The sequence below is a fragment of the Saimiri boliviensis genome, chromosome 6, assembly GCF_048565385.1.
Source record: "Saimiri boliviensis isolate mSaiBol1 chromosome 6, mSaiBol1.pri, whole genome shotgun sequence".
NCBI lineage: Eukaryota > Metazoa > Chordata > Mammalia > Primates > Cebidae > Saimiri > Saimiri boliviensis.
In genome coordinates, this window is record NC_133454.1 from 127368008 (window position 1) to 127377149 (window position 9142).

Below are 9142 nucleotides of genomic sequence, written 5' to 3' on the forward strand. Positions count from 1 at the left end.
AGGTCAAGAGATCGAGACCATCCTGGTCAACATGGTGAAACCCCGTCTCTACTAAAAATACAAAAAATCAGCTGGGCATGGTGGCGCGTGCCTGTAATCCCAGCTACTCAGGAGGCTGAGGCAGGAGAATTGCCTGAATCCAAAAGGCGGAGGTTGCAGTGAGCCAAGATCACGCCATTGCACTCCAGCCTGAGTAACAAGAGTGAAACTCCATCTCAAAATAAATAAATAAATAGCATTGTACAAGTAAGACTAATTTAACATTGTTGGTTGAATGAAAATAACTGAGTCTTCTGAATCGTCAGCAAAATTATGTGTTTAAGATTTTCAGATAGGTGTTCACCTAATGTTCAGACTTTAAAAATGGTTAACCAGGATATAACTTTGAATGATGACTAGCTTTGTCTAGTATCATAGTTTTTGTTTTGTTTTGTTTTTTCTTTTTCTTTTTTTTCTTTGAGATGGAGTCTTGCTTTGTCGCCAGGCTGGAGTGCAGTGGTGTGATCTCAGCTCCCTGCAACCTCCACCTCCCGGGTTCAAGTGACTCTCCTGCCTCACCCTCCCGAATAGCTGGGACTACAGTCATGCACCACCATGCTCAGCTAATTTTTTTTATATTTTTAGTAGAGACATGGTTTCACTATGTCGGCCAAGATGGTCTCGATTTCTTGACCTTGTGGTCCGCCTGCCTTGGCCTCCCAAAATCCTGGGATTACAGGCGTGAGCCACAGTGCCCAGCCTAGTATCATAGTTTTTGTAAGTAGTCCTGGTAAACTATTTAAATAATAACAATAATAAATTAGATCAATGTAATGAGATAAATGCTTGTAAGCTAACTTTTTGTGTAATTTGAAATCATAGAATCATTGTAGATGTTTATTGGATGTCCGGGTCCTTTCCAAGCAGGAAAGGGTTATTGCATAGGGAAACATGGTTTTTGTTGTTGATTTTGTTTTGCTTTGTTTTGTTTCTGAGATGGAGTCTCACTCTTGTTGCCCAGGTTGGAGTGCAATGGCATGATCTCAACTCACTGCAACCTCCACCTCCCAGGATCAAGTGATTCTCCTGCCTCAGCCTCCCGAGTAGCTGGAATTACAGGTGCACACCACCATGCCTTGCTAATATTTATATTTTTAGTAGAGACGGGATTTCGCCATATTGGCCAGGCTGGTCTTGAACGCCTGACCTCAGAAGATCCACCCGCCTAAGCCTCCCAAAGTGATGGGATTACAGGCATGAGCCACTGTGCCCTGGTGGAAACATGTTTTTTTTTTTTTTCTTTTTTTCTTTTTATTTCTTTTTATTTTTTTAAAGATGGGGTTTCATCATGTTGGTTAGGCTGGTCTTGAACTCCCGACCTCAGATGATCCACCTGCCTTGGCCTCCAAAGTGCTTGGATTACAGGCGTGAGCCACCACACCTGGCCAGAAACATGTTTTTTAAGAATTGTGAAATGCTGCTGGGCAAGGTGACTCACACCTGTAATCTTAGCACACTGAGGGCAGGTGTATCACTCACTTGAGGTCAGGAGATCGAGACCATCCTGGCTAACACAGTGAAACCCCATCTCTACTAAAAAAAAATACAAAAATAGTCTTTTCCCTCTTGCGGCCATCACCTAAGCGAGAGCTGCCAAAATGAAGTTCAGTCCCTTTGTGACTTCCGACCGAAGCAAGAATCGCAAAAGGCGTTTCAACGCACCTTCCCACCTTCGCAGGAAGGTTATGACCTCCCTTCTTTCCAAAGAGCTGAGACAGAAGCAGAACGTGCGATCCACGCCCATCCGAAAGGATGACGAAGTTCAGGTTGTACGAGGACACTATAAAGGTCAGCAGATTGGCAAAGTAGTCCAGGTTTACAGGAAGCAATACATAATCTACACTGAACGGGTGCAGCGGGAAAAGGCTAATGGCACAACTGTCCATGTAGGCATTCACCCCAGCAAGATGGTTATCACTAGGCTAAAAGTGGACAAAGATCGCAAAAAGATCCTTGAACCGAAAGCCAGATCTCCCCAAGTAGGAAAGGAAAAGGGCAAATACAAGGAAGAAACAATTGAGAAGATGCAGGAATAAAGTAATCTTATATACAAGCTTTGATTAAAACTTGAAACGAAGACGCTGGGCGCGGTGGCTCAAGCCTGTAATCCCAGCACTTTGGGAGGCCGAGGCGGGTGGATCACGAGGTCGAGAGTTCGAGACCATCCTGGTCAAGATGGTGAAACCCCGTCTCTACTAAAAATACAAAAAATCAGCTGGGCATGGTGGCGCGTGCCTGTAATCCCAGCTACTCAGGAGGCTGAGGCAGGAGAATTGCCTGAACCCAGGAGGCGGAGGTTGCGGTGAGCCGAGATCGCGCCATTGCACTCCAGCCTGGGTAACAAGAGCGAAACTCCGTCTCAAAAAAAAAAAAAAAAAAAACTTGAAACGAGAAAAAAAAAAACACACAAAAATAATTAGCTGGACGTGGTGGCTCGTGCGTGTAGTCCCAGCTACTCAGGAGGCTGAGGCAGGAGAATCGCTTGTACCCAGGAGGCGGAGGTTGCAGTGAGCTGAGATTGCACCACTGCACTCCAGCCTGGCTAACACAGCGAGACTCCATTTCAAAAACAACAAACAAATGAAAAGATTTGTGGAATGCTACTCATCTATAAAATGCTAATATCTAATAGGCATTTCAGGATTTCTTGCTTTCTAGGTTTATACAAATATAAAATGTGCCAAAGATGTGTTTCTATTGAGAAAAAGAAGAATTTTGTCTAATTCAGAAGTTACCTGGCTGGATGCAGTGGCTTGTGCCTATAAACCCAGCACTAGCCTGGTCAACATGGTGAAACCCTGTCTCTCCTAAAAACAAACAAAAAAAAAAGTTATCTGAAAGTCAATTCCAATTATGGAATTAAAGTGGGAGGCCAAGGTGGGTGGATCACCTGAGGTCAGGAGTTGGAGACCAGCCTGACCAACATGGTGAAACCCCATTTCTTCTAAAAATACAAAAATTAGCTGGGTGTGATAGCAGACACTTGTAATTCCAGCTACTCGGGAGGTTGAGGCAGGAGAATCGCTTTAACTGGGGAGAAAGAGGTTCTTTTTTTTTTTTCCACAAGCTGATGTGGGGACGGGGGCTGCCAGCTTCCCTGCTTCCCCGTCAGTCACTCAAAGGGGGTGCCTGGGCGACAAGAGTGAAACTCCATCTCAGAAAAAAAAAAAAAGAAATTGGTAGGCCAGATGTGGTGGCTCATGCCTGTAATCCCAGCACTTTGGGAGGCTGAGGCAGGCAGATCATTTGAGTTTAGAAGTTTGAGACCACCCTGGGCAACAGGGTGAAATCCTATCTCTACAAAAATATAAAACTGAGCTAGGCATGGTGGCTTGTGCCTGTAGTCCCAGGTACTCAGGGGGCTGAGGTGGGAGGATTGCTTAAGCCTAGGAGGTCCAAGATTGTGCCACTGCACCTCGGCCTGGGCAACAGAACAAGACCCCGTCTCAAAAGAAAACAAAAACGAAAGAAAAAAATAGGTAGTCTAGGACAAGTCAAGTCCAAGCAGGTCAGAGATGGTTTGTGTAACTTGTGATAAGATTTGTAAAGGGGAATTTATAAAAATAAGAATTTTGTTTGTGATTAAGTTAGCTGTGATTAAACGTGGATTGTTTATGTTAGTCTTTCTAAGGAATGGTCCTGTATGTATTTTTTTTTTTTTTTGAGACGGAGTTTCACTCTTGTTACGCAGGCTGGAGTGCAATGGCGTGGTCTTGGCTCACCGCAACCTCCGCCTCCTGGGTTCAGGCAGTTCTCCTGCCTCAGCCTCCCAAGTAGCTGGGACTACAGGCCGTGCCACCATGCCCAGCTAATTTTTTGTATTTTTAATAGAGACGGGGTTTCACTATGTTGACCAGGATGGTCTCGATCTCTTGACCTCGTGATCCACCTGCCTCAGCCTCCCAAAGTGCTGGGATTACAGGCGTGAGGCACCGCGCCCGGCCTGGTCCCGTATGTTAAAAGAAGGCTTGCTTAAGGTATTGATTGACTTGCTCTTAATGAAATTACAAGAAATTTTGCTTTTTAGTTCTATAACTTGTTTCTTTGAAAACTTCTCAGATCCATATCTCAGAAGTTCAAATGTCGTTGTGTCTTGCCACTTTCAGCTTTTTCTCCCCTTAAGAAGGCCTGAGATGATAACTCTCTTAGCTTTTTCATCAGCTCTAGCAACTTTTTCTCCCCTGGTTCTCACTGCTGTTATGGCCTGATGCTGAAATATCTTATCGAGTGCTATAAAAGCAGTGTTTTCCTTCAGTATACATTGATTTTAGACTCTTGACTTTTTCTTGATATATTGAAATTTTCAACGTAATCAGGAAACTCTTCATGCAATTACCACAAGCCATGTATTCCCCTGCCATACTCCAAACCTTGAAGATACTCTTCCTGTGTCCAGTTAAATTCAAATACTTTTTTCTCCTTCACATAAGGAGAAACAGTCACATTTCAGAAGGATTTTTTTTTTTTTTTTGCCTTTTTTGTAACTGTCTTAAGAAACAAGATTTCACGTTTAGTCAAGATATCTCCTGTGCTGTCTTTATTAGTTAGTTTTATGGTTTTTTTTTTTTTTTTTTTTTTTTTGAGACAGATTCCTGCTCTGTCACTCAGGCTGGAATGCAGTGGCATGATCTCAGCTCACTGCAACCTCCAGCTTACAAGGTCAAGCAATTCTCCTGCCTCAGCCTCCTGAGTAGCTGGGACTGCAGGTGCACACCGTCACGCCCAGCTAATTTTTGTATTTTTTAGTAGAGATGGGGTTTCTGTTGGCCAGGATAGTCTCAATCTCTTGACCTCGTGATCTGCCCACCTCAGCCCCCCAGAGTGCTAGGATTATAGGCTTGAGCCACTGCACCCAGTCTTTTTTTTTTCTCCTGCATCTACTTCCTGAGCTGATAGTACAGGCTCCCGCCACCACACCCAGCTAATTTTTTGTACTTTTAGTAGAGACAAAGTTTCACCCCGTTGGCCAGGCTGGTCTCAGACTCCTGACCTAATGATCTGCCTGCCTCAGCCTCCCAAAGTGCTGGGATTACAGGCATGAGCCACCGTACCCGCTGTGAACTGCTGTCATGAGACACAGGGACTGACTTGTATCCATTTAATGTAATTAGTTCTATGCCTCGCTACTAAGTAATTTGAATGGGAAGCTACCCTTGGGCTTCCTTTGCTGTCATTCTCAAAACTAGGCAGAGCTTATGACCTTTTTTCCCTCCTCCTTCTCCTCTTGGCCTTTTTGCTTGAAACATTGTTAATTCTTCATGTTTGTCTTATCTCCAGAATATGAAACTATTTAATCTCTCCAGGCCCAGGAGCTATTGCATGAGATCATAAGGGCCAGCACTGAAAAAATAAAATTAGTTCAGGCCCTCCAAATCAACAGACACACAGATGCCTCAACAGCTAAACAAAATGCTTGTGTTTTGTATAGCTCATTGCTGCAAGCCAAAATTACATTCAATCAAATGCATAGAATTTATAGATACGTCAGTCGGTCACCTTGCCTTTCGGCTTTTGGCTTTTTTTTTTTTTTTAAACCAATTTTTTATTCATTTTAAATAGGTTTTAAACTACTTTTGTTTGTGGGGGCTTTTAAAAGGAAAACCGAATTAGGTCCACTTCAATGTCCACTGATTTCTTTTTGTGAAACTTGTATGATGCCGGCAGGTCATATCGAAGCTTTCTCTAGTTGAGGATTTGTGTAAAGAATATACTGCTGTTCTTGCCATTTCCAGAGCAGTCTTTAGAAAAGTCATATCTGTCCCTTTATTATTTTTGGTCCCAAAGGGAGGATTCATAATTACTGTATCAAAAGACTTAGACATTCTATTAGATAATAAGCACACATCACATTGAATCATGTCAATATTTGTTAACTCAAACTCTTCCACATTCCTGTTAAATATTTCCAGTGCATCTTCATCTATGTCAAATCCAACACACAACCCTGCTCCTAACATTGCACTTCCGATGCTAAGTACTCCACAACCACATCCTAGATCGGCAACGACTTTATTTTCAATGTCATCGTAAGTGTTATGGATTGTATACAGCATACATTCTCCCGGGTAACCCACGCGGTCCCGGGAGACTGCGACAGCGCCCGGCTGAAGCCCCAGAATACCTCCCGCCAGGGACCTCTGGAGGCGACCTGCCTTTTTTTTTTTTTTTTTTTTTTGAGACAGAGTCTTGCTCTGTCACCCAGGCTTGAGTGCAGTGGCTCAGTCTTAGCTCACTGCAACCTCACCTCCCGGATTCGAGTGATTCTTCTGCCTCAGTCTCCCAAGTAGCTAGGACTACAGGCATGCGCCACCATGCTCGACTAATTTCTTGTATTTTTAGTAGAGACGGGGTTTCACCATGTTAGCCAGGATGGTCTGAACCTGTTGACCTCGTGATCCACCTGCCTTGGCCTCCCAAAGTGCTGGGATTACAGGCGTGGGCCACCGCGCCTGCCCTGGTTTTTGGCTCTTCTGTTGCTTATAAGGGGTTTTAAGATGAATGAGTGCCTGCCCACCTCCACTCCCATCCAGCCTAGCATATTTAATTGGCTGTGGGACATGATGTAGCCGGGGCAGGTAGCACACAGCCCTGGCATTGATATGGGACAGAATAAAAGCTTGGCCGTGATACTGCCTCCGGCATAGCTGGATCAGAAAAAACAAAAAACAAAACCTGAAAAACGGGTTCAGGCCATGACGAGAAGTGGGTAGGGGGAGGAGGGTTAGTCACGTCTCACTGCTCCTCGCCTTGGAATTCCACACAAATGTGCCTGGTGGTACCACCAATTGTAACTCTCCTTCTCCCCCTTGGAGGGCCTTAGTCCCTCTACAGACAGCTATGTCTTTCTCAGTCCCATAACTGCTTCCCATAATACTGGCATCGCTTCAAATTACTACTTTCTCCCAAAATTCTTACCCTATTCATGCTTAAACCAAAGGACCCCTTGAAGAACACGGGTACTCAGCCTTCTTTTTTTTTTTTTTTTTTTTTTTTTTGAGACGGAGTTTCGCTCTTGTTACCCAGGCTGGAGTGCAATGGTGCGATCTCGGCTCACCGCAACCTCCGCCTCCTGGGTTCAGGCAATTCTCCTGCCTCAGCCTCCTGAGTAGCTGGGATTACAGGCACGCGCCACCATGCCCAGCTAATTTTTTGTATTTTTAGTAGAGACGGGGTTTCACCATGTTGACCAGGATGGTCTCGAACCCTTGACCTCGTGATCCACCCGCCTCGGCCTCCCAAAGTGCTGGGATTACAGGCTTGAGCCACCGCGCCCGGCCTTACTCAGCCTTCTTAAGAGCTCCCATTCCATTAGGGTCTGTGAGGCCCCAGTGGTTACCTGTGGCTATTTGGACGCCTGCTAAATCAATCAGCCTATAAACAGCTCGTCCCCCATTTGAGACTATGGGTACCAATGCATTGATAACATTCGGCTCAAAGGTCAACATACAGTAAGACAGCCGAAGCCAGGCCAGGCGCAGTGGCTCAAGCCTGTAATCACAGCACTTTGGGAGGCCGAGGCGGGTGGATCACGAGGTGGATCACCATCCTGGTCAACATGGTGAAACCCCGTCTCTACTAAAAATACAAAAAATTAGCTGGGCATGGTGGCACGTGCCTGTAATCCCAGCTACTCAGGAGGCTGAGGCAGGAGAATTGCCTGAACCCAGGAGGCGGAGGTTGCAGTGAGCCGAGATCGCGCCATTGCACTCCAGCCTGGGTAACAAGTGCGAAACCCCGTCTCAAAAAAAAAAAAAAAAAAAGACAGCCGAAGCCTTCTAATATACAATTATACAACATCACTTGCCCAATAACTAAGCGAGCAATCAGCCTTAGATTGTCTGGGGCCAGGGCTGCTGTTGGCTTGTTGGCCCTTTGAGGAGGATTTGCCTTAACATGACGCCACTCTTCAAAACTTTACTTTTAACTCCACACGCTTTCTTATAAAATGGGAGATGCCTGTAATCCCAGCACTTTGGGAGGCCAAAGTGGGTGGATCACAGGTCAGAAATTCAAGACTCGCCTGACCAAGATGGTGAAACCCCGTCTTTACTAAAAATACAGAAATGAGCCAGGCACAGTGGTAGGCACCTGTAATCCCAGCTATTCAAGAGGCTGACACAGGACAATTGGTTGAAACTGGGCAGCAGAGGTTGCAGTGAGCCAAGATCATGCCACTGCACTCCAGCCTGGGCAGTAGAGTGAGACTTGGTCTCCAAAAATAAATAAATAAATAAATAAATAAAATAGGAGATGCTATATAAATTGAGACTCTTGATCCTAGCAAATATAGTTATGAATAATAGATTTTTTTTTTTTTTGAGACCGAGTTTCGCTCTTGTTACACAGGCTGGAGTGCAATGGCGCAATCTCGGCTCACCGCAACCTCCGCCTCCTGGGTTCAGGCAATTCTCCTGCCTCAGCCTCCTGAGTAGCTGGGATTACAGGCACGCGCCACCATGCCCAGCTAATTTTTTTGTATTTTTAGTAGAGACGGGGTTTCACCATGTTGACCAGGATGGTCTCGATCTCTTGACCTCGTGATCCACCCGCCTCAGCCTCCCAAAGTGCTGGGATTACAGGCTGAGCCACCGCACCCGACCCTTTTTTTTTTTTTTTTTTTTTTTGAGACGGAGTTTCGCTCTTGTTGCCCAGGCTGGAGTGCAATGGCGCGATCTCGGCTCACCGCAACCTCCGCCTCCTGGGTTCAGGCAATTCTCCTGCCTCAGCCTCCTGAGCAGCTGGGATTACAGGCACCCGCCACCATGCCCAGCTAATTTTTTTTTAGTATTTTTTTTAGTAGAGACGGGGTTTCACCATGTTGACCAGGATGGTCTCGATCTCTTGACCTCGTGATCCACCCGCCTCGGCCTCCCAAAGTGCTGGGACTACAGGCTTGAGCCACCGCGCCCGGCTTTTTTTTTTTTTTTTTAAGATGGAGTTTTGTTCTTGTTACCCAGGCTGGAGTGCAATGGCGTGATCTCGGCTCACTGCAGCCTCCACCTCCTAGGTTCAAGCAATTCTCTTACCTCAGCCTCCTGAGTAGCTGCGACTATGGGTGTGCGCCACCATGCCCAGCTAATTTTTGTGTTTTTAGTAGAGACGG

General features: G+C 45.5%; 1 pseudogene; it reads right to left on the minus strand.

Moving 5' to 3' along the window:
* Positions 1–5575: 5575 nt before the first annotated feature.
* Positions 5576–6092, minus strand: LOC120364640 (rRNA N(6)-adenosine-methyltransferase METTL5 pseudogene; annotated as a pseudogene).
* Between the last annotated feature and the right edge of the window lie 3050 nt (positions 6093–9142).